The sequence below is a fragment of the Antechinus flavipes genome, chromosome 4 (assembly GCF_016432865.1).
Source record: "Antechinus flavipes isolate AdamAnt ecotype Samford, QLD, Australia chromosome 4, AdamAnt_v2, whole genome shotgun sequence".
Classification (NCBI taxonomy): Eukaryota; Metazoa; Chordata; class Mammalia; order Dasyuromorphia; family Dasyuridae; genus Antechinus; species Antechinus flavipes.
This window is the reverse complement of record NC_067401.1, coordinates 218,197,226-218,220,623: the sequence shown is the minus strand read 5'-3', so window position 1 is coordinate 218,220,623 and position 23,398 is coordinate 218,197,226. Positions and strand designations below refer to the sequence as shown.

The 23,398-nt window shown below is 38.0% G+C and overlaps 1 protein-coding gene across 1 annotated transcript in view; it reads right to left on the bottom strand.

Annotated features, from left to right (window-relative positions):
- The window catches only part of PAQR8 (progestin and adipoQ receptor family member 8), a 51,155-nt gene extending 28,224 nt beyond the window's left edge, over positions 1–22,931 (bottom strand). The window contains exon 1 of the mRNA XM_051997146.1: positions 22,695–22,931. The gene's annotated coding sequence lies outside the window, so the exon portion shown is untranslated. The remainder of the gene's footprint in view (positions 1–22,694) is intronic.
- Between the last annotated feature and the right edge of the window lie 467 nt (positions 22,932–23,398).

Below are 23,398 nucleotides of genomic sequence, written 5' to 3'. Positions count from 1 at the left end.
TCAAGGTCAGCACTTGCAGTTTAATTTCCATTGCCTCAATTCTTCCCCCTGACAAAGGGGTCCGTAGTACTCAATAAAACACTGCATTCATTTACTGAGTGGTTATTTCAGATTCTCTCTGCACTCATCCCTCTGGAGGGTTCAATTATTTGGGCTGTACCCAAATAACAAGAACAAACAGTGTGATTTATTTGGCATCTATTTCACTCTGACATTTTAGGAGAGGGAAAGTGGCAGAGAGAATAACATCAAGTAAGAGGTGATTTCATATAAAATTACATGGGTGAAAGTGCACATTTAAAGGAGACTTTAAGAAACCCCCCAAAAATCTTGTTTGTAGAGATTTTAAAAGCCCATGCACAACTAGAAATGCTTAGCCAATTCAATTATTTGTTTGGCCTATACATTTTTTTTTTCTTCTTTTCCAAATTGAGCAGAAAGTTCTAAAAGGAAAAAAGCATGACTGCCAAACCTTGCTATTAAATCAGAGCATTCTGAAATGAACTTTGGTTTTAAGATTTCTTAGGCATTAGTTTAATGCTGGCAAAATAAAACCCCTAATCTTAGAAGCCCTGACTTGCTGGCATCCACTGTTCCTCTTCCCAAAGACATCCTTGACCGCTCAAATGTGCATGCTTTAGCAGGACCAGAAAGTGGATTTAGTCCCTGCCCTCCAAAAGCTTACCATCAGGTTGTGAATCTTCCCTCCTCCTTTTTCCCCTACTTCACAACCCCAAGTCTCTCTTTTTTTTTTTTTGGTAATCACAATCATTTACAAATATATTTCCCTTTCACCTCAACTAGCCTTCTGTTGTAACCAGTTTTTCAGCAAAATGGACACTGAAATTTGACAATATATGCAATACTTGACACTCCTAATTCTCCTTCCCTTACTATTTGGGCTTACTTCACTTCTTTTTCTTCAGAGGACCAGGGAAGTCATATATAAATCCTCTCTAACACTCCCCTGTACTGTGAAATAGTTCATGATGCTCTAACAAAAAAGAACCATGTTGGCAGTAAAAAGCAGTACATGATTATCAAAGGGTTGTTCACTAACATGTAGAAGAGTTAGTAGGCATTTAATAGATTATCTGGTCTAATGTTTTATTTAAATAGATGAGGAACCCAAGGCTTAAACAATCCTAATGACTGACCAAGAGAAGTCATCAAATAGTCAAAACTAAGAGCTTATTCTCTCATCTCTAATGTTAACTCGACTAAACCTTAGCCTTTGTCCAAAATAAGGAGAGGTACACTGTTGCAGTCATTATATATATGTGTGTATACATATACATATTTATGTGTATATATACATGTGCATATATACACATATATGTATATGTGTACTTATCCATACACATATACACACACACATGGGAGAGAAAGAATGATTCTCAAAATGATTTCACTCATGACATAATATTTTTCTTCCTGAAGACCAAACATGTAGGTATGTAACAAGTAATAGTTCTGGATAGCTGGGCCTCCAAATCCACTCCTTTATCTGGGTCTTGGGATTCATCTTCCTTCTTTTTCCCTCTTCTATCCTCTCGACCATCTTTTTTTTTTTTTAACTTCTCCAAGATTCATTGAGAGGGCAGTTCTGTATTTCTATACCAATTCAGGAAGAAAAAGAAGCAAAAGACAGCTGGAATTAAGAGTTGGAGATAGAGAAGTCACTGAATATAGGGAGGAATATCACAACACACTCTGAAAAATTCTTAACACCCCAATATAAATTAGTATATTCTTTAAGAACCCCAGTTTTAACAACTGGGGTAAGAATAACACTAGTGCAGACTGGAAAGATTCTTGGACTCATGTTAAAAAGGGAACAACATGAGAAAGTTGACTTTCAATAAACTTAATATTAAGTTTTAGAGCTGTGGCTCTGTGGAATATACTTTTTCTTTAAAATACTTTTTAGGGGATAGCCAATTTAGTCTGATTTGGAAAGAATTGGGTAATCTTTATTACTTCCCCATTAGTTCAAGTAGAGTTCAGTGTCTATATCTCACCTGTTCTCCAAAAAATGTCAGGTCAATTCTTTTTTCCAAGACTGACCATTCCCAGGATCTTTCCTTGATGCATCATTACCATATACATAAAAAGTAGGACACAGAAAGTACAATAGCACAGCAACTTTGTAAATTAAAGACAAATTTACTTCTAGCACAACCCAACTGGCTTTAATCCAAACTAGAGTTGGATAGGAAGGGTTCTCTTTCAGTCCACAGAGGCATCATGAGTTTGGCCTGCAACAGGGTCATTCCCTGGAGCCCCCAGAGACAAAGAATTAGAGGTCTCGGACTTATATGGAAAGTTTGTATAGAATCTTCAATCCTTCTATGAGCTCATTCATCCCCTAATGAAATGAATCCAAGGTCATCTCTTGAACTACCCTCATTATCAGAATTGACTAGATATCTGTGATTACGTCCTAGGCCCAATTCCAATATAAATATAAATCTGCATATCCAGGGTTAGTCCCAAAAGAAATTGACCTCCAGGATTGGAGTAAAAACCTTCAGAATGATAGACAATGATTTCCCTGAATTCTATACTATATTGACATGCAAGTAGTATTCTCTGTCACTCTGCTGGAAGCTGATTAAATACTCAGAGCCAGCCACTCAGAGCAGAGATACCCAAGGAGATTGAATATCTTTTAAAGCTATCTAGTTGCCTCCACTGATTCCACGTAGGGAGAGTATTTTGATATGTTGGTTGGATCTGTTACTTCATCAGTGTGGGTACAGATTCCAACCCATTTATTTTTTCTCATCTCATGTGATTCTTGTCACTGTTCTCCCATAAATCTTAGAGGGTGGAAATGGGGAAGATGGAAGTCCCAATATGCTGAGAGATTTCCTCTAGGTCTAAATGGTCTAATTATCTCCATCACAGTAGGCAATACCAGTCTCAGATCAATTTACACAGTTCAGTCAGCAGATAAAATAGCTTCTGGGCTAGGAAAAATAATGATTATGATAATGCATTGCCAATATTTATAATTTGGTCTTCTACTGCTAAAAGACTATAAGTTTTGGGAGAGTATCCTTGTTGTTTTGGCTGAGCATATGGCTAGTGGGGACATAGGAGATGATGAATATAAATAATGAAACCAGAAATTTATTCATAAAAATTTTAGGGGTGGAATGGCTAGGTGGTGCAATGGATAGGGCACCAGCCCTGAAGTCAGAGTTCAAATTCAGCCTCAAATGCTTAACACCATATCTTGGGCAATCAGTTAACTCGATTATTTTTTTTAAAAAGAAAAGAAAAAAAAAGAACTTTAGTGGCAATCTCATTCTTCTAAGAATGCATTTTCAAGGGTGTAGTAGAATGAGTGTCAGAGTTGGAGCCTCAGGACAGGGATTTAAATCCCAGCATGGCTACTTTCTATTTGTATGACCCTGAGCAAGTCACTTCACATCTGCCTGCCTCAATTCCCTTAACTGTAAGTGGTGATAATAATATAACCTATCTCCCAAGGTTGTTGTGAGACAATATTTATAAAGTGCTTAACACAGTGAATAGCACATAGCAAGTATTTAATAAATGCTTGTTTCTTCTCTACTTTCTCTTATCCCCCCTCCAAATCTTGGATTTTGGAATCTAGATGAAATTACTTCCTATGCTTCTGGAAAATAAAATAAAATCCCAAGAGATTGCCAAGTGCAAGATTTTTTTTTTGCAACATAACCAAATAGGAGTTACTTTTCAGTCTCAGGAAAAAAATCTAACAGCCACAATATTCTCCAATAAGGTGGAGTGTGGGAGGAATAGTATCCTAGAATAGTATCTTAGCTATCAATTCAGATTGTGTGGCTATCAGAAGTATGATACCTACATTCACCTCAAGCTCTGTACTAACATTTTATCATGTTCAGAGTAGTTGCTAACCATAATTCCCTTAAGTATGATATTTGTGCCTCTCTTCCATCCAGCTTCTGCACCATTCTATAGCCATACCTGGTGCTGAGAAAAAGAAAGTTCTTGCCTCACCATCCCATGATTCAGCACCAGAAAATGATAGCATTTTACCCATGGAAATGACATCAAAGGCATTGCTATCTTGTTTTTGCTCTGTATCCTAAAGAACATGGAACTCTTCCATCTGACTTGTAACTGAAAAATGCCCTAAGTATTGTCTCCTTCATTTGAATCCAAGCTCCTTGGGAGTGGGGACTCTATTTGCATCCCCAGTATTTAATATAGTACTTTGCACATAATGATTAATTGGGATACCACTGTGGATAAAGCATTCTGCTTAGAATCAGAAAGACTCATGTTTAGGAGTTCGAATTCTGCCTCAAACACTTAATAACTATGTTACCCTGGGCAAGTCACTTTAACTCTGTTTGCCTCGGTTTCCTCATGTGTAAAATGAATTGGAGAAGTTAATTGCCAAGAAAACTGCAACTGGCAACAAGTGATTAATTCATTAATTCATCCACTTATTAATTCAGTCATATTCCCTACAAGTTTTCCTCTATGCAAGGAAAGAGTAAGATCATAATAATAAACAATAAGATTTTTCACAGGATCACAAGCTACAGCTGGAAGGAATCCATTCTAAACCATTCATTTATACACAAGGAAACTGAGATTATACTTACAACACAGGTGAATAAACCAAAGAGTCTCTTCCTAAGTCCCAATTTCCAATGCCTTCCCAACTCCCTGATATTTAACTAATTTATATTTATTAGGGCACCTAGGTGGCACAGTAAATAGAATACAGGCATGAAATCTGTTTGTCTCAGTTTCCTTACCTGTAAAATTTTGAAGTAATAATAGTAACACCTACCTCTCAGGGTTATTTATAAGAATCAAATTGGAAATAACAATTGTAAAGTGCTTAGCACAATATGTGGCACATAGCAGGCACTATATTAGTGCTGGTAGTTATTAATATATAGCTATGTCTTCCACCCTATTAGGGACATGGCCCCCCCACCCTATTCCCATGATCTGGAAAATTTGTGTGAAATTTTTTGACCTTTCCTTCATACCAGAGAAGAATTATGAATTATTATGGTATTAAAATATAAAATACATTGATTTATACAATACTATATATATTTTATGCATTTTTGAGTTTCTAAATTTTTCTGTATCATTCATAGCTTCCACAAAACTCCCATTTAATTTCTTATGCTGAACCATGGTATATCAAAACCATGATGGGGAAAATCTTGATGTGGAAGGGATAACTGCACTTATATATGTACATGAAGTTAGAGATCACCTCTTCAACCTTCTCATTCTACAGATAAGGAACATAAGGCCAACAAGAGAAGGAAAGGAATTTGTTCAGTGTCACAGAGGAAGAAAAAAGATAGAACCACAATTTGAACCCACCTCTTTTGACATAGGTTTCAGTGTTCCTTCTCTATGAAGCATCAGTATCATCTGAAAACTTGCACTTCAAAATGTCAATTAAAAATTCAACAAAATTACATCTCACCTTGTTTCCTAGCTACTCTGAAAGGGAATAAGCAGGTCTTTTCACAGATTTCTAAGAAAAAAAGATGTCAAGTGCTCAGACATTCTTTATGGTGGGCTTATGTACACACAGACAAATATATATATACACACACACGAACACACATGAATAGATACTACTCTAGAATACTATGTACAGACCTTGAATAATTTGACCCTTAAAAGAAATCTAATCCCACTGTTCTGTAGGATACCCACCTTCTGGCGGTGCAGAAAGAAGAAATAGATTTTTCACATATAGCCAATGTGGGAGTTTTTTTGTTTGGCTATACTTATTTGTTACAAGGGTTCCCCAATAGTGGGGACTTGATAAAGAAAAATGCTATTCTTAACAGGGAAGAAATGCTATCTACCAAAGAAAGAATTGCTATAGTGCTGGTTCGAATATGTAATCAATGCCCAGGTTTGAATCAAGGAAGGAAAGGGCAGCTAACCACAATGTTTAGAATACTGGCCCTGGAATGAGGAGAACTTGAGTTTAAATCCAGCCTCGGATACTTGACCCTTACTAGCTGTGTGACCCTTAGCAAGTCAGTTAACCCTGACTGCCTTCCCAAAATTTAAAAAAAAAATTGAGAAAAGGGACAAGAGAGCATAGGGATAGGCATTGGACCTGTGATTTCATCAGCATAAATAGTTCCAGTGTTAGGAAACTCCCTCTACCAAAGAGATACTTTTTCTCTGTAACTCTGTAACTCAGTCTTAGAGTTGATCTTAGATGTGGGATAAGTGACTTGCTCAGGATTGCACAGTAAATAGGGGCCTGAGCAGAAACAGAAGACCTGAGTTTAACTCTCGACTTAGATACTTAATAGCTACATAATTCTGGGAAAGTCTCTGTCTTTCTCAGTTTTTTTAAAATTTATTTGTAGATATACATGACCTTAGAGATCATAAAATTCAACCAGTAAATTGATAAAAAGATAGAACGAAAGGGGAAGTAAGTTACCCAACGTCAAATCTCTTGCTATTGTGTCACAAGGCAGGAAAACGTGGGCAAAAGTGCTACATAGCAAAAGAGTGATAGGGCTCTCAGTTGTCTTGAGAAAATTTCTAGCCCATGAAGTTCTTCTCTATGGCAGAGAGATTGGGTAAAATGTCACTATTTTAAGATGGCATTTGTTAGGTCAAAAAGCAGGGCAAATGTTCCTAGCCTCTAAATTGGTTTGGTTCCAGGATGTTTCCAACCTTTCATGTTATAGAAGAAAGAGCGAGGAGGATGAGGATAGTCCTGAACTACTGGAGAGTTAACTAATCCCATTGCCAAGTCCATGGACATGACCCTGTTTTCACTTCTTGCTCACCAACTTTCTAGGAGTAATTGTTACTCTGAGGATCCAGTCTCCTGATCGGTGTCATCTGCCCAGACCACTGTTTCAGGAGGGGTCCCCACCATGCTTCATATCACAACTAAGTCAATTCTATAGATTTCTTTTTCTCCTCCTTAACAATTTCCTCTTTCCCACTTTCAGTTCCCCTTTGTTTGTGGTCTTCTCCCATTAGGATGTTAGCTCTTTGTGGGTAAAGACTAGCATTTGTAGCCCTAAAAGTCAGCACATTGTCTGACAAGTAGCAAGAGCTTAAAAAGTATTCGATCCATATCTATTTATCAGTGATCTTAAGATCTGTCCCAAATCCTAACATGAAATAGAATCTGATCTCTGGGATATCCTAGAATTAATTTTAATCTCTTGGGAATACTCTATACTGAGGGTATTGCAGTATAAAGCTTGAGTAGGTTAAAGCTAAGAAAAAATGTGAAAGACTATTTTGAATCCCAGGGGTCAGTCCAGAATGGTGATGGATTTGGGGATGGTGGAGAAGGAAGAAAAATGAGAGAGCAAGTTAAGCTAGACTAGTCAGAAAGGGTACGTAGTTGGATTTGAGCTGAACCGTAGATAGATGATTGTAAGGATTTTAATAGGTCTAAGAATTAAGGAAGGGTCTTCTATTGGGGGAATGAGAATGGAAGAAAGGAAAGAAAATTATAAAGGTAAAACATGGGATTATAGAAATAGACAGAAATGTTCAGACAATATAAGGAAATGCAACTAGCAAGAGTGGAAAATTAGGAAAGGGGAATGATGGAAAATAAGTTTGGCTAGTAGAGTAGAAAAGATTATATAATATTTTAAACAGCAGGCTGCTTAATTTGGGCTTTATCCTTTAGGGACATGACTGGAGATTTTCTTATTACATATATATAAGCTTTCAGCCTTTCCAAGCCAAGTTTCACCTCTGGCTTTGTTCACCTCATCTGCACCTCAGTCACTTGAGAGCTCCTACATCAGAAACGACTAGATCAGCTCAAGTATCAAAACTTAGGAGCATTCAAGTGTCAAGGAGCACTTTATAGGGTGTTTATAGAACAGGCTTTCTATAGCTGCTAAAATAACAAATAATGTTAATAGGGACAGAGTGACCTTGGCCCCTCAAAAGAGCTTTCCTTTATCTCATCTTCAGACCCAATCAAAATTTTTTCTTTTAAGCAATCTGGTTGCTTAATTCCCTGTATCAGGAGAGCTTCTCCTCTAAACTGCATACTCTTATTGCCAAATAAATCTTTCTAAACCAGTTTTCATCATTTTATATCACCATTCTCCCCTCCAGACAATGGATCTCTATTGCCGAGCACATCAAAAGCAAACTCTTTTGTCTAGCTTTAAGGCACTCCATAATTGGGTCCTATTCCATCCCAACTTTACTATCCCTCTCCTGCTCTACAAATGCCCTCTGCTCCAGTCAAGCCAGATTCTTCATGCAAACACTATGCTCATTCTACCTAAGGCCCTTTACCTGCCTCTGCCATATCCAACACTCCAAGGTTTTTAGGTTTTCATTGTCATTTCCTCCTCCACCTCAGATCACACCCTCTTTATATCTTTGTATATGATCTTTGTAACAGACTGGCCAATGGGCAAGGGGTTGTGATTCAGTCCCTGAAGCATGAACAAATATTCCCTGCCTGCTTCAATTTAAGTGACTCCCAGGAAGCTTGGAATGAATATGTTTCCAGCCACACATGACTGAAAGGCTGGTATTGTGTGAAAATGAAAATTCTTCTAATCAGCTGTGAAGTCTAAAGAATTGATGACTCAGGGTTACTAAGCCAGAATGGAATAGACATTAAAAAAGGGGGAACTAACTTTCATCATTCTCTTTTTTTGTGTGTGTATGGTTATGAGCAAAGAAAACTATGAATTAACTCTAAGATAGGCACAGTGGAGAGTATAACCACTCTCTCCTCCAATGTATCATGTGGCCATTAACACATGGCCTTTATTTTCTATGTTCATTATTTCTTAATCTGAGATCAGTAAATATTTGGAAATGGAAGTCTCCAAGCAACCCTGTGATTCTGAAAGATCCAGAGGTCCTATTACAGGATCTTCCATTAATCAGAGCTAAATGATGACAAAAGGAATGACTACTAGGAATGATGATATCAATCAAAGTGGTAGCAAATAGATTCAAAAATAGTCACCCAAGAATGGTGGCAGCATTAAGTTACATGATGACCTCAAATGATACAGAAAAGTAAGGACTATGAACTCTAAAAATGCACTGGCCTTTGAAGCTTGAGTGATATAAGGGGTACTTCATGAGATTGCCACAAATGGAGAAAAAGACTTCCATGACCAAGAATGAGAATGTATCCCTTTGCCATACAGAGTCCCTACATATGTATCTCACTACTATTGTACTTTACATTTGATCCAATTTTCCCCATACACTTGTTTTTGTGAAAATGTGTGGCCCATTTTAAGGAGAATGTTTTATACCAATTTTTTACTATACCATCTTAATAAATGTCTTTGCTAAAAACTAATTAAGCCTACTGGCTGATTATAAATGAGGATTAAATTGATAGAAGTTTAAGATTCCTAAAGGGATACTGCATCTGAATGAATTACAACTAAAAAACCATTCATCATGTTATGTCCAATGGTTTAGTGATGAGATATTCTGAACTTAACTATCCTGGCTCTTAGGACTATAGTTGCTAGGACTATATACAAAGCATTTTTGAATTTGCAGGGTTTATTAGAGTCCCACTACAAGGGACACAAGGCTATAACAACAGAACATCATTCAGTATAAACATAAAATCACAGAGTTTACAGAGAGTTGTCTTAAACTTTGAGAAACCAGAGTTAACTCTAAATTACTATTAGACATCAGACAAAGGAGAAAGAAATGGCGAAGACCTGTCATCAAAATGGGAATTGAACTTGATCTTAAAAAATTAAGTAAAATTTGTAAGTAAATAGAAGAGGGTCATAGAAATATCTTTTTGCAACGTTAAGAGATCAAGAAGCTGTCCTATATGTTGGGTGGATCTGTGGAATATGCACAGGTGGAATGAATGAATGAAAAAGCATTTATTAATGTCCTTTTTTATGTGTAAGGTATTATAAGGAGAACATGAAAAAGAGCTTTATGAGTTGAGAGGGCCTATACTGAATGCAATCTGCATCTTTCAGGGTAGCCCACACTACCAGAGGAAGTATCTAACTCAATGAGATCACAGATCTCATTCTTTGATGATGAAAGAGTTTAATCTCACATCCTTCATATGAAGCCTGAAGGCAAACTTCTTCAGCTGACACGGATCTCTTCACCTGAACTCCACCTTCACCCTCATTTCACGCCCAAAGGAATTTAGGATTCTATCCCTGGGACACTAGACTCTCATAGGCAAGCTTTTGTTTTATCTATGACTCACTCATTTGCCAGGAACTAGGCTTCTGGGTCATCAAACCCCCTTGCATGTTTCTCCGACCACCCCCTTTCTTTTCAACTCCCTGTACTTTTATGTGTTTTCTCTATTTCCCATTTTATTTGCATTCATCTCCCCTTCTTTCTCCCAAGCTTCCATTTTCCAGGCTGACTATAGCAAGAAAGAGTCTGGAGGAGTGATGTCCCAATTAGATGGAAAGATGCCAGAGGCCAAAGGAAGGGGTCAGGATGACTCATTCTGTGGCAAGATTTTCTCTGAGTCAGACCTGTTAGAGAGGCAAGCTACAAGAAAAGAACATCATTCAGGATGAACATAAAACTTGAGTCATTTAGAGAATATCGTAGTGAATAGCACCTTTTGACCAAACTCTATGATGAAGAAACAGACTCTACTTCCTTCAAAGTGTCCTACAGTTAAAGAGGGTGTTTAACTATCTCTGAGGGTATAGTATACTTTTATGGAGCTACTACTTTGCATCAATCCCATTAGCACACAAAGGAAGCTCCCAAGTTTTAGAGTGATTTGCAATCCTTAGAAAGGCTTAAAAAGTGATTTCACACCCTAATTTTTTTTTTTAAATAATTGTGGTTGTTGTTCAATTATGTCTGACTCTCTGTGATCCCACCTGAGGTTTTTTCTTTTTCCTTTTCTTTTTTTTTTTTTAAATAACTTTTTATTGATAGAACTCATACCAGGGTAATTTTTTACAACATTATCCCTTGCATTTACTTCTGTTCTGATTTTTCCCCTCCCTCCCTCCACCCTCTCCCCCAGATGGCAAGCAATCCTTTACATGTTGAATAGGTTACAGTATATCCTGGATACAATATATGTGTGCAGAACCGAACAGTTTTCTTGTTGCACAGGGAGAATTGAATTCAGAAGGTATAAATAATCCGGGAAGAAAAACAAAAATGCAAGCAGTTTATATTCATCTCCCAGTGTTCTTTCTTTGGGTGTAGCTGCTTCTGCCCATCTTTGATCAATTGAAACTGAATTAGCTCTCTTTATCGAAGAGATCCACTTCTATCAGAATACATCCTCAAACAGTATCATTGTTGAGGTATATAATGATCTCCTGGTTCTGCTCATTTCACTTAGCATCAGTTCATGTAAGTCTCGCCAGTCCTCTCTGTATTCATCCTGCTGGTCATTCCTTACAGAAAAATAATATTCCATAATGTTCATATACCACAATTTACTCAACCATTCTCCAACTGATGGGCATCCATTCATTTTCCAGCTTCTAGCCACTACAAACAGGGCTGCCACAAACATTTTGGCACATACAGGTCCCTTTCCCTTCTTTAGCATCTCTTTGGGGTATAAGCCAGTAGAAACACTGCTGGAGCAAAGGGTATGCACAGTTTGATAACTTTTTGAGCATAGTTCCAAATTGCTCTCCAGAATGGCTGGATGTGTTCACATTTCCACCAACAATGTATCAGTGTCCTGTTTTCCCACATCCCCTCCAACATTCCACATTATCTTTCCCTGTCACTCTAGCCAATCTGACAGGTGTGTAGTGGTATCTCAGAGTTGTCTTAATTTGCATTTCTCTGATTAATAATGATTTGGACCATATTTTCATATGTCTATAAATAGTTTCAATTTCTTCGTCTGAGAATTGTCTGTTCATATCCTTTGACCATTTATCAATTGGAGACTGAGGTTTTTTCAAGGCAAAAATATTGGAGTAGTTTGCCATTTCCTTCTCCAGCTCATTTTGCAGCTGAGGAAACTGAGGCAAACAGGGTTAAGTGGCTTGCCCAGGGTAACATAGCTTGTAAATGTCTAGAGGTCCAAGGGGCTAGATTTAGACTTGCTAGAGGACTTAAGGGGAGTGGGAAATCTACATTTCCTAACTCAAGAGCCAGTATATTCCTGATATTATCTTTCAAATTATTATTATTTGGGGGGGTTACTAGTTTCCCTTTTACATCCTCTCTTTAGAATAATTTTAGGAATATAAATTCAGAAAACAAACAAAAAATACATTATATTTTCCTAGAGAAACATTTTTATGGCAAGGGCTCTTAAGCAATATGATAAGGTTTACAGATCCCTTTCTCAATTTTCTCAAATTTCTCAAAAAAAAAAGTTTATAAATGCTAAAATAAAAGACTTGGGATTATATAGGAAAACAATAAATAATACTTTCCCCCCCTCCCATCCAAATTTATGGACCCCATGAACTCTACCCACAGACCCCTCGAGGAGGTATTAAACCCACTGTTAAGAACCCAAGGTCTATGGGAGACAATTGGGTATGCAGGGGCCAACTTCTGATTTCAACGTTTTCTACAGTTGCTGTCTTTCAATTCAGCCCCTCCCAGCATTTCCGGGTGACACACTTTAACTTGCAGGCTCATTAAGCAGCAAACTCTTCAGCTCAGCCCAAACAGGACTTAGTTGAAAAATGAGGATGCAAAGGGCAATTTTCATTACCCTTTGACTTCACTTTTTTAAATTGGGGGCACCACTATTCTGAAAGAAGTATCACTCCCATTGCACAGATACCATCTATCCCAAGCAAGAGCAATCATATCCCTCACTCCCCAGCCTAAACATCTAAAAATACCCTGCTCAATCACACAAATTCTGGTCTTCCTTAAATTCTTACAGCTCCACAGTTGAGGGGTTGTTGCATGCTCAGGAAATGACTCAGCAGGGGGAAGGGGAGAGATCTGGTTTTATATCATTTCATATATTTAGAACTTAGAGGTCACCTAGGCCAAACCTCTCATTTTACAGAATAGAAAACTGAGGCTCCAAAAAGTTAAATGAGTTTGTGCACAGTAATACACAGAATAAATTCAGCTAAGTCGTAAAGTGGATTGTCCAGTCTGGGGTCTGGAAGACCTGAGTTGAAATCTGATCTCATATACTTACTAGTTGTGTGATCCTGGGCAAGTCACTTAACCTTGTTTTTCTTAGTTTATTTATCTGTAAAATGAACTGGAAAACTGGTCCTGGGTTACTAGGTGGGGTTGGCAAAGAAAACCTGAAATGCTGATAAGATTATACCCTGAGGTAAACAAGGAAGGCACTGTTGGGGATCAGTGCAACCTTATAATCAGTTCCACATCTTATGGAGGTCATGTGTAACACCACTTTACTGAATCTAAGGAGAAAGCTGAGTTAGAGCAAACTTCTGAGATTAAATTTTCCCTATGGCCCATGGCCCATGCTATTTTGGTATGACAACCTGCTATGACATTTTGTTTCATGGTGTCTTTCTCCTTGTTATAGCTAACTAACTCTTTTAGGGTGCTAAATCTCTCTTAGGATTTAGCCTACCAGTCAATGATATACTCCCATTTTTATGGTATATACTCTTTCTCTAGTTAATTCTGTGTTCCTTTAGGGAACTTGTCTTTTCCATTGTTAATTGTTAAAAAAAACTAATACACCAAAGTGGGGAAAAGAGTTTTGAGCCTATTTTAGCTTAAACATAAAATTTCAAACAAGGTCAAAATGGTAAAGTGGAACTCTATCGCAAAGCTTCTTAAATTGTGGATCAGGATACCACATGGAGTTGCATAACTGAAAGTAGGGGTTGCAAAATTATGATTTATTACCAGTAAATGTTTGATTTGTATACCTATTTTTTATACCCGTATCCCTGGTGTTTTGTAAAAATTTCTCAGGCAAAAAGGCATTGTGAATGGAAAAAAGGTTAAGAAGTCCTGCCTTATAGTACAGAACTTTAAAGAGTTTATAAAAGGCAATGGGGAGCAAGTGAGGTTTTTTTTTTAAACTCCGTAAAATAACAATTAAAAATGTGATGTGATTACATGTACCCTTTTGAATCCCCAGCCAGATTTCTTTTTGGTATTTTATAAAACCTATGAAATAGTGCTTAATGAATAAATGTTTATTGAACAAATTAATAAATATTTGTAATTAAAGCAATTTCATATTTCTGTGAAATATGTTATTGTTTTTTCCTCTGTGGATAAATTAAATTTAAGAATCAGAAACACCTGAGTTCAAATCTTCCCTCAGATACTGCCTGCTATGTCACTTTCTTTGTTTCAGTTTGTTTTCCTGTAAAGGTCGGGCAGAGGGGAAATTCTGGGGAGTTGATCTGGATGATCTCTAAGATTGCTATAATCTTTAAATCTATGATCCCATGACCATGAAACCTTCAAGAAAAATATCTATATATGTGTGTGTATATAAAATCTTCCCTATTAGAATGCAAGCTTTGTACAAAGGTAACTTTGCATTTTCTTTGTATCCCTACTTTTTAACACAATACCTAGCAATGTTTTTTTTTTAATTTGATCTGATTAATTGTATCTTTGAAACCCCAAACAGAAGAGTTTGGATTTGGGGTTTCTTCTCTCCTTAACAAATGTTCTAGACACACTATACTCTGCAGGGCTATAGGACCTGAGTGACGTTTCAAAGGCGGGAAACATTTTGTCAGGATCCAGCTATATCTCTTCCCTCACCACTAGAGGGCTCTAGGCTGACATATATTAAAAAGGGGTCAAATATCTGCGGCCCTCTTCTCTATATCCCCACCCTCATCATGAATTTCCAGATACTTGGAAATGACAGGAACTAAAGTGGCCCTAAGAGATTAAGTCTAAAGCCAAGTAAGTAGCAAAAGCCCCTTCCTACTTACAGCTTCTGTGCTATTTCAACATTTATTTAATATTTAGCTCTTAGTAACATTCAGTAATGTTCAATATGTAGGATTCATACCTCAGCAACCTCATTTGTAAAATGAGAGCATTAAACTTTATAAGATTTTTCATGTGAAATCTATGAATTTATTTATATTTTACAGCTATTTCATTATATTTTATTTTCTTTATAATCCTATGTATATGCATCTTAAAATGTTATTATGTGTAGGGATAATAGATTTCCATCAGACTGACAAAGGGTAGTCCATGGGACAAAAAAGAGACTGACTCGATGATCTCTATGGTCCTTAATAGAAAACAATGGATAGAATGCCCTACATGGAGTTAGAACTTCCTGAGTTCAATTCCAATCTCACATCTTCCTAACTGTGTGACCCTGGGCAAGTCAATTAACCCTGCTTGCCTCAGTTTCCTCATCTATAAAGTGAGGTGGAGAAGAAAATAACAAACACCTCCAAAATATTTGCCAAGAAAACCCTGTGAGGTCATAAAGACTCAGACACAACTGAAAAATGACTGAAGAACAACAAGGTACTTAACTAGGTCACAATCTTATGAGCTCTAAGGTACCAAGAATACTGAATATAAGACAATTTCTAAGTTCTGGAAGTAAAAGAATAATCCTCTTGCTTAACAACATATGCACTGGAAGAATACAAAAAGCAAAGAGCTAAAAGTGAGATGAAAGAGGCAAAGGACCTTCTTTTAGATTTGAAAATTCATATCGTCATAGATTTTTGAATTGGGAAGGAGCTTCGAAGTCACAATCCTTCTCCTTCATTTGTGATTTAGGAAACTGAGCCTCAAAGACTAAATGAACTGTCCAATAAATGAAAGATATGGGATTGAATCCAGTTCCTCAGAGGTTAGAATCCATCATTCTTTCTACACCGATCAAACAATCCCATCCATTTTGGGGAGGCTAGAGATGTGTTAATTTTGGAATAAACAAAAGACAAGTGAACTCCCTAAAAAGGTTGCTTAGGGAACTAGGATTGAAGAAAAATTACCAAACTGTCTTCCATCCTATGTGCAACTTCCATTCCAACCTCTACCCAAACCTATTAGTCAAAGAAAGCATTCTAGACTATTGATTGGGACCATCACAGTAGAACAACCAAAACCCTAGAAGTGATAAACATAGGCATTCCTAGGCATGATAATCTTACATTCTGGTCAAAGGATTAATATGAACTATCATGATATTCTTTATCTAGTTGTGTGAATAAATGTGAAAAAAAGCACAGCATGGTGGAGTGAAGTTAGAACATTATTCCTTCTTTCTTGACTAGTCTCTTTCCATGTTCTAAGAGGACCCAAAGCCTGTCAGCAACATTTTTGATCCTGTATAGATAGGCTTAAAACTTGAACTCCCATAAGTATAACCAATTGATGATAATACACTAGCAAAAGTCAAGAAGGAAGATTTAGGTCATGGATATGGCATTGTCTTTCCTTTTCAGATAGAAACTCAGCAGTCTGACATAAAGAATCTGCACTTATTATAATTATATTATATTTATATTATTATTATAGGAGTGTTAGATTTGGTGCCAAAATGCCCCATTAGGTACTTTAAACCTCCAATTCAAAAGGCAGCAAAAAAAACTAGGAAGATGATGTCACATCTACAAATAATATATGCATTTGATAGACCAGCAAGGCCTTCAAAACAGAATGGTAAAAATTAATTCAAAGAGATAATATGTGCAAAATGGAATAAAAATTACTGGAGAGTTCTATCAAATTAGCATTTCTGAGAAAATTAGGGGAGAAGCTAGAAAAAGCATAAATGGCCTCATCAACATAGAAATTCAAATTGCCCTTGACTACCACAATCCCTGGCTAGAGAGAAAATAAAGAATTCTTTCTCCACAGAGGAACTTTCCTAAAGTATAATGTCTAGTGACAATAGGGAAGGTTGGTGGAGGCCATTATCATTGGTTTAATGTCTTTAATGATGCCATGAAGAAATTTATTACATTTTTTTCCAGAAGTTCACCCCAGATTTCTTAGTTCTTTATTGCATTAATAACAGTCATAAACTGAAGAACTATAAAAACTTTCAATCTGATATTTAGACTATGAATCAGAATCAAAGCTCTGGTTATGCTTCCATAGTGTAAAAAAAAAAGGGGGGGGGAGGATCTTAATTAAACTGGAATCACCTCTTTCAATAACTGCCAAGGGGACTGTAGTTATTTTTTGGAAGACTATTTTCATTGAAATGGCAAAAAAAAATTTTTTTTTGGCAAGAGCAACTTTTTTAATGTGATTCTCTCTTCCCCTCATGTTCACTCTCATGGCAGAACACTGCCAATTTCTAATCATACTTTTAATAAATGTGCCCCATTGAAAAGTCTGCTGCATTCAATACGTCACTTCAAAAAGGGCAGCTTTTAAGGTCACCCTTTAGAAACCAGTAGGTGGCCATGAGGGTGAAAACAAAATGTATCCAATCCCTGTTCCAGTGTGCAAGATCTATTTCCAAGGGAATGTATTGTTCCCGAAGACAATGTGAACTTTGGGGAGAATGATAAATTTCTACAGAGCACCAGAGGGGCTTTCAGATGTAAGAAGAGTGATAAATAGTTAGCCTCAAAACCTGAAAATATCAGGAAGTTTAGGAAAAGAAGAAAAGAAAGAGAAACACACAAAATACTAAGACTAAAATCGTCTAGTTTATCCCTCTGCCTCCAGATAAAGTCACCATCCAAAATCTCAGACATGTATATTAACCAATCTCCATGCATTTCCTGGCAAGGATTTCCTAGCATTAAATTTTGGTGGTCTGTTTTTTCGGCTGTTGTATATATCTGCACAGTAGGGAAAACTGTTAGACTAAAACAGAAAATGAAGTATGAAGACAGAGGAAAACTCTTTTCTTTGTGTCTCTCTCTAGGTTCACTGACCTAAGAGACCTCAGAGGATATTCAAGACAACTGAGAGATCTGAAACCTATCAAACTGAAATGATGTCCCCAAGGTCTCACAGGTTAATAAATATCTGAGATGGAATCCAGGTCTTCTCACTCCATAGCCAGAATCTTCCCATTATACCAGTATACCTCCCCAAGGGGAGATGAGTATAAATTAATATCTCAGTTAACAGACTAGTAGTTTATCTGTAATTTCCATTCACAGAGAGTTGAGTGGAAATGATGAGAGAAAGGTTACAAGCTTACTTAGCATGTAGCAATAAAGGAAAAAATGGAATCTTGAAGTCAATCCTCTATCTAAAATAGCATGCTGCTTCTTGACCAAAAATTATACATCTAATCAGATGTTGTCTTTCAAAATAATCATCTTGGCAAACTATATTCTGTATATAGCTTGCTTTGTCTATATTTGGTTTCATATAGCTCTCCCATTAAAATTAAGGGCATGGACTGTCTTTTGCCTCTTTTTGTGTCCATAGCACTTAACATGGGTGCCTGGCATATATTAAGCACTTAATAAATGTTATCGACAGACTGATTAAACCATACACTTACCCCAATGATGCTGCTGCCATTTGCTTAAAGCCTTAGGGGAAAAATCCTCTTTTGAAATTACATTGACATCTGGTTTTGAACTACACAAGAAAATTATCTCATTATTTTACGGCAACACTAAGTCTACAAACCAGTTTGATCACCCACCTTATTTCCTCGATTTGGCTCCACAGAGACTCTTGGCTATCAAAAAACAACAACAACAACTCACAACTTAAAAGAAGTCATGTAACAAAACAATATGCTCCAAAGTTTTAAAAGCAATTCAAGAAGAAAAATTAAAAAAAATGTTTCTGGCAATGCAACATTGTTAGAATAAGTGCATAGTCTCCTGAAGTAACTACTGTGAAAGGGAATAATGCTGAATGTGGATGTTTAAGCTCTGTGTATTAAAATGTCACATTACAGTATCTGTAATTTATCTAGATTTGCCCTTTTGAGCTTAAGCAATTTCCCCCAGTCTTTATATTTTGTTTTGTTCTCTAATATACACATATAGGAAAGATATGGGAGTACTGTAGCCTTGCCATGGAGTTCAAAAGGGCTGGGTCAAATTCTGCTTCTTATATTTAAAGTCTGGTATCAGCTGTCATGCTATTCTCCAATTAGATTTGGACCTAGATAAATGGAGGAAAGAATGGTCATGTCATTTAACTTTTCTAAACTTCAAGCAGCTCTCTAACACTTAGGAGGCTGCAATGCACACCGCGATGGCAGCCAGACACAATAGATAAAGTCCTAGACCTGGAGAGATTCATCTTCCTGATTGAAATCTGGCCTCAGACACTTAGTAACTGTGTGACCCACTTACTTAACCTTGTTTGCCTCAGTTTCTTCATCTGTAAAATGAACTGGAGAAAGAATGACAAACCTTTTATTCTAGTATTTTTGCTAAGAAAATCCCAGATAGTGTTACAAAGAGCTGAATGTGACTGAAAGAACTAAACAAAAAACAACAAATTCATATCAATGAAATCACAGATCCTGAATGTACTGACACTTGTTTTATATTGTTTTGTATTATGGTTATAGTTATATGTACCCTATTCCCCCATGAGGCTCTATAAGGCCAAGTATTGCGTCTGGAAGGACTCTTAGGATCTACATTACAGGATCTAAATTATCACAGATTTAGAGCTAGTTGGGGCCCTTGGAGACAGATTTGGTGGCTAAATCACACAGAGGTTTATCCAAGGTGATAAAGGTAGTGTCAGACCTATAATTTGAACTCAGATTCCAGAGCCAGTGTTCCTCTCACGGTATCATTCTATTTCTCCCCTTCAATTTATTCATGAAGAATCCATAATTCAAAGAAATGAAGACATGACTTGCCTAAAATCATGTAGGCAATAAAGAAGAAAAATCAAGATTCCAAAGTCTTGGACTTCAAATTAATACTCTTTTCCCCCTGCCTCAAGATGCTTCCCTTAAATTTCTGCTCCAGTGCACATAAAGATACTTTATGTTCTGCACATAAAAAATACTTAAATGCATCTCTCACTTTTTATTGGACTTGGTCTGATTTGCCTAACAAAACAGAATGCTTTCCTCAAAATGTATGAAAGCTTCTTTTTGTAAAGCAAATCATGTGTTCATATCATTTCAATAAAATAATTTTAGGGTTTCAACTCCATTAAAATAAACATTGCCAAATTTTCCCCCTTCTTCTTAACATATTATATTGCTCAACATGTGACAACAAGTTCCTGGTTCTGACAATTAGCATCAAGTCTTAATGCCCATCAGACATTGGGAAAACATTCACTAAATTCAAGTAAATGGATCTTGGTGCATCTACCCCTACTCTACTCTAGAAACCATCCAAAGGAGATGACTGGTACTGAAAACTTGTCAAATGGCTGAAGTGTAGAGTTGTGGTGGCAAGATAATAAAAATACCAATGTGGTGGAGTGAAAAGAGCCAGAGGATCCAGGTTCTATTACTGATTATAGTAGGCTCATCATTTTATTTCTATGGATCTTAGATTACTCATCTATATTATGAAGGATCTAGGATTCTAAATCCATGATTCTATCTAACAACAGGGTCCACAACCAGGAACTGTCTAGAAGCAGCCTCCATAACTGTATACAGTAGATGTTACTCCAAAGAACCATAACTTATTACATCATTATCATCTTGATAGGGTCCCAAAGTCTAAGTGCAGTTTTAAGCTGTATGTTTAGAAACCATCTAATACAGCCTACATTTTATCCATAAGGCAAGTGAAGTCCAGAAAGATTCAGTGACTTGGTCAATATTACACAGTGATAAGGTTTTCTCTGGTACCAAATCCTTTGCTAAGATGAGAGATCAAAGGAAAGGGAGAAAGCAGAAAGACAGAGGTAAAGAGAGAAAAACAAAAAACCGAAAGAGAAGACATAGAGAGAGGAAGAAGCAAATTAGAGAAGGAAAGAAACATTTTTGATTATTCAAATGATAGAGGGGAGGAGTGTAGCTAATACAAACAACAGGCAATCCAAAGGATTTAGTCCTATATACAATTCCTAGTCATTCTGTCTATGCCCCACCCTAACCAGACCAGCGCCCAGGATTGTTCTCAGTGTCAGTAACCCAGGATACAGCCGGTCAGTCAGTGGCAGAATACAAGAAATAGCACTATTTCCTGACAAGGACAATCCATTTAAATATGGTTTTTAAATCTATGATCTCAATCAACTATGTTGGAGCAGTGTCATGAAAAATTTAAAAAGTGGATAATTAATCTTTCTTTGACTTATTCGGAATGCTGTGTGTATAGGACTATACTTTAGCTTTAATTTCCTAATTATGGTGTGTTAAAACTGATTATTAATATTAGTATGTATTTCATGGAAACATGATTTTGGACAGTGGAAAGGGAACCTCAAAGAATGTTCCCCACCACTGGAGAGAAGATGAGAATCAAAACTAAGATACGGAGAAAAGATGAGGATCAAAACTAAGATACAAATAATCCACATGTGCATATTAAAAACTGACTGATTAGTCATTTGCAAAGTATCTTTGTAGACAAATTGAAGCCAGAAGACAGAACTGTTTTCAAGTCCTGCTTGTGAAATCTACTGACTGGGAAACTACTTAACCTCATAGTGCACTAGGTTGGCAACTCTGAGATTACAAGTAGCAAGTATTGGCCTTCTTTAGTAGAGGAAGTGACCCAGGAACTACCTACACCAATGAAATCACAGACCTAGTCGTTCATCCCTCTAATACAAATTTCACGAAGTTAAGTAGCTTGCAAAATATAGCATCAACAGCTTGGCTGGAATTTAAACAGGTTCTCTAAATCAAAAATCCAAGTGTTTCCACTATACCAAATCTACTTACACTTGTTCACATTCAAATTGGTTTATGATAGTCACTTTCCAAAAAAATTTCACTTCCGAATTGGAATTATAAGGAGAAGGACTTGTAAAATTATCTAGGACAGACAAATTATACATATTTTACATAGGCAGGACTTTTCTAGTGCAGATATTTCCATTTCCAATGATCAGAGGCTATCGGGTCCATCTCTCTGACTCCAAGTAAGTTCACACCTAAACTGACAAGGCTGAATTGCGAAAACAAGAGGAAAGATCAAGGTAGAACCAGATCTTGGGAGAAAGGGGGAGGAGGTTTTTCTTTTTGTTTTTGTTTTGGAGGGGTGGGTGATGCGGTGGGATCTTCCCTTTCTAGAAAGAAGTAGATGCTTGACATGCTCTAGGGACTCACCACCTAGGCTGTGCCCGGGCTAGTCACATAAAGTACCTTCTTTCCTTGAGGACCCCACTGCCCCTACCATAGGTGAAAACTGTGACTCAAGCCCGGCAGAGCCTTGCCCGCCTCCTCCGCACTTCGAAGTTTCTGAGTCTGGCTACTTCGACCACCCCTACTCCAGGAATCCCCTCAGCCCCACCCCCACTCCCACCCCCACCCCCACCCCATCTAAATTCTCTCTGAGCACACACTCCCTCAACGAACCTCTCCCCTCTTTTCCCATAAGCCACACCCCTCCCGTACCCCTATCCAGCAGCTACTTTTCATGCCCTTCTGTGGCCCCTTCCCTATCTCTTCCCTGCCTCCTGGCCCCGCCCAAGGCGTTTCCCCCAATGAACTCAGGGTCTCCCCCAACAGAAGCACCCATCTGTTGAAAGGTCAGCTGCTTCTCCAGTTCCAGCGCCCTCCCTTGTTCCCACCCCGTGCTCCCTGACATCTCCTTACCGCCCTTCCCCCCTGCATCTTCTTCCCCCCGCCTCCTTTCCCCTATACACTTCCAGAGCAACAAGCCGCCAAGACTCACCCGGGGCAGGAAGGCAGGCGGGCGGGAGCAGCAGCAGGGAGCTTCCAGCACTGGCTCAGCCCAGCCCAGCCCAGCCCAGCCCAGTCCTGCCCTGCCAGGACCAGTCGCGCTCCTGGCTTCCGCGCCGCCGGGCAGCGCCACGGCTCCCTGGGCACACAGCGCGCCCGCAGCAGGCGGGGACTGGATACTGGATGCTGCTGCTGCTGCTGCTGCTGCTCGGCAGCTGTGGACAGGAGAAGATTCCGGAGAGGGCGGGGTCAGTTCGGGCTCCTCCTCCTTCTCAGAGACAGGGGGGAGGGTGCGGGGGGGGGGGGACCGGCAAGGCGAGGGGGTGGGGGGTGCTGATACAAGTACAACAGCCCCGCAACCGCTACGGCTGATGGAGGAGAAGCCGAAGGGGAGGAGGAGAAAAAGGAGGAGGAGGAAGTTGGCTGTTTGTCAGTCTGGCTGACCGCAGTTCCAGGGGCTGCCTTCTTCTCCTTCCCTCTCTCACCCCTTCCAACTTTTCACCTCCGTCTTTAAAGTAAGATTCTGCTTGGGTTTGTAGGGTATAGTGTGACCTCCTAGCAACAACCTCTCCCCAGAAAAGGGTGGTTTTTTTTTGGAGTTTTTTTTTTTTTTGTCTTTTTTTTTTGGGGGGGGGAATTGTGGTGGTTATTTATGTGTTTTTACCTCGGAAGTAGGACGCTGCTAATTGCATATTT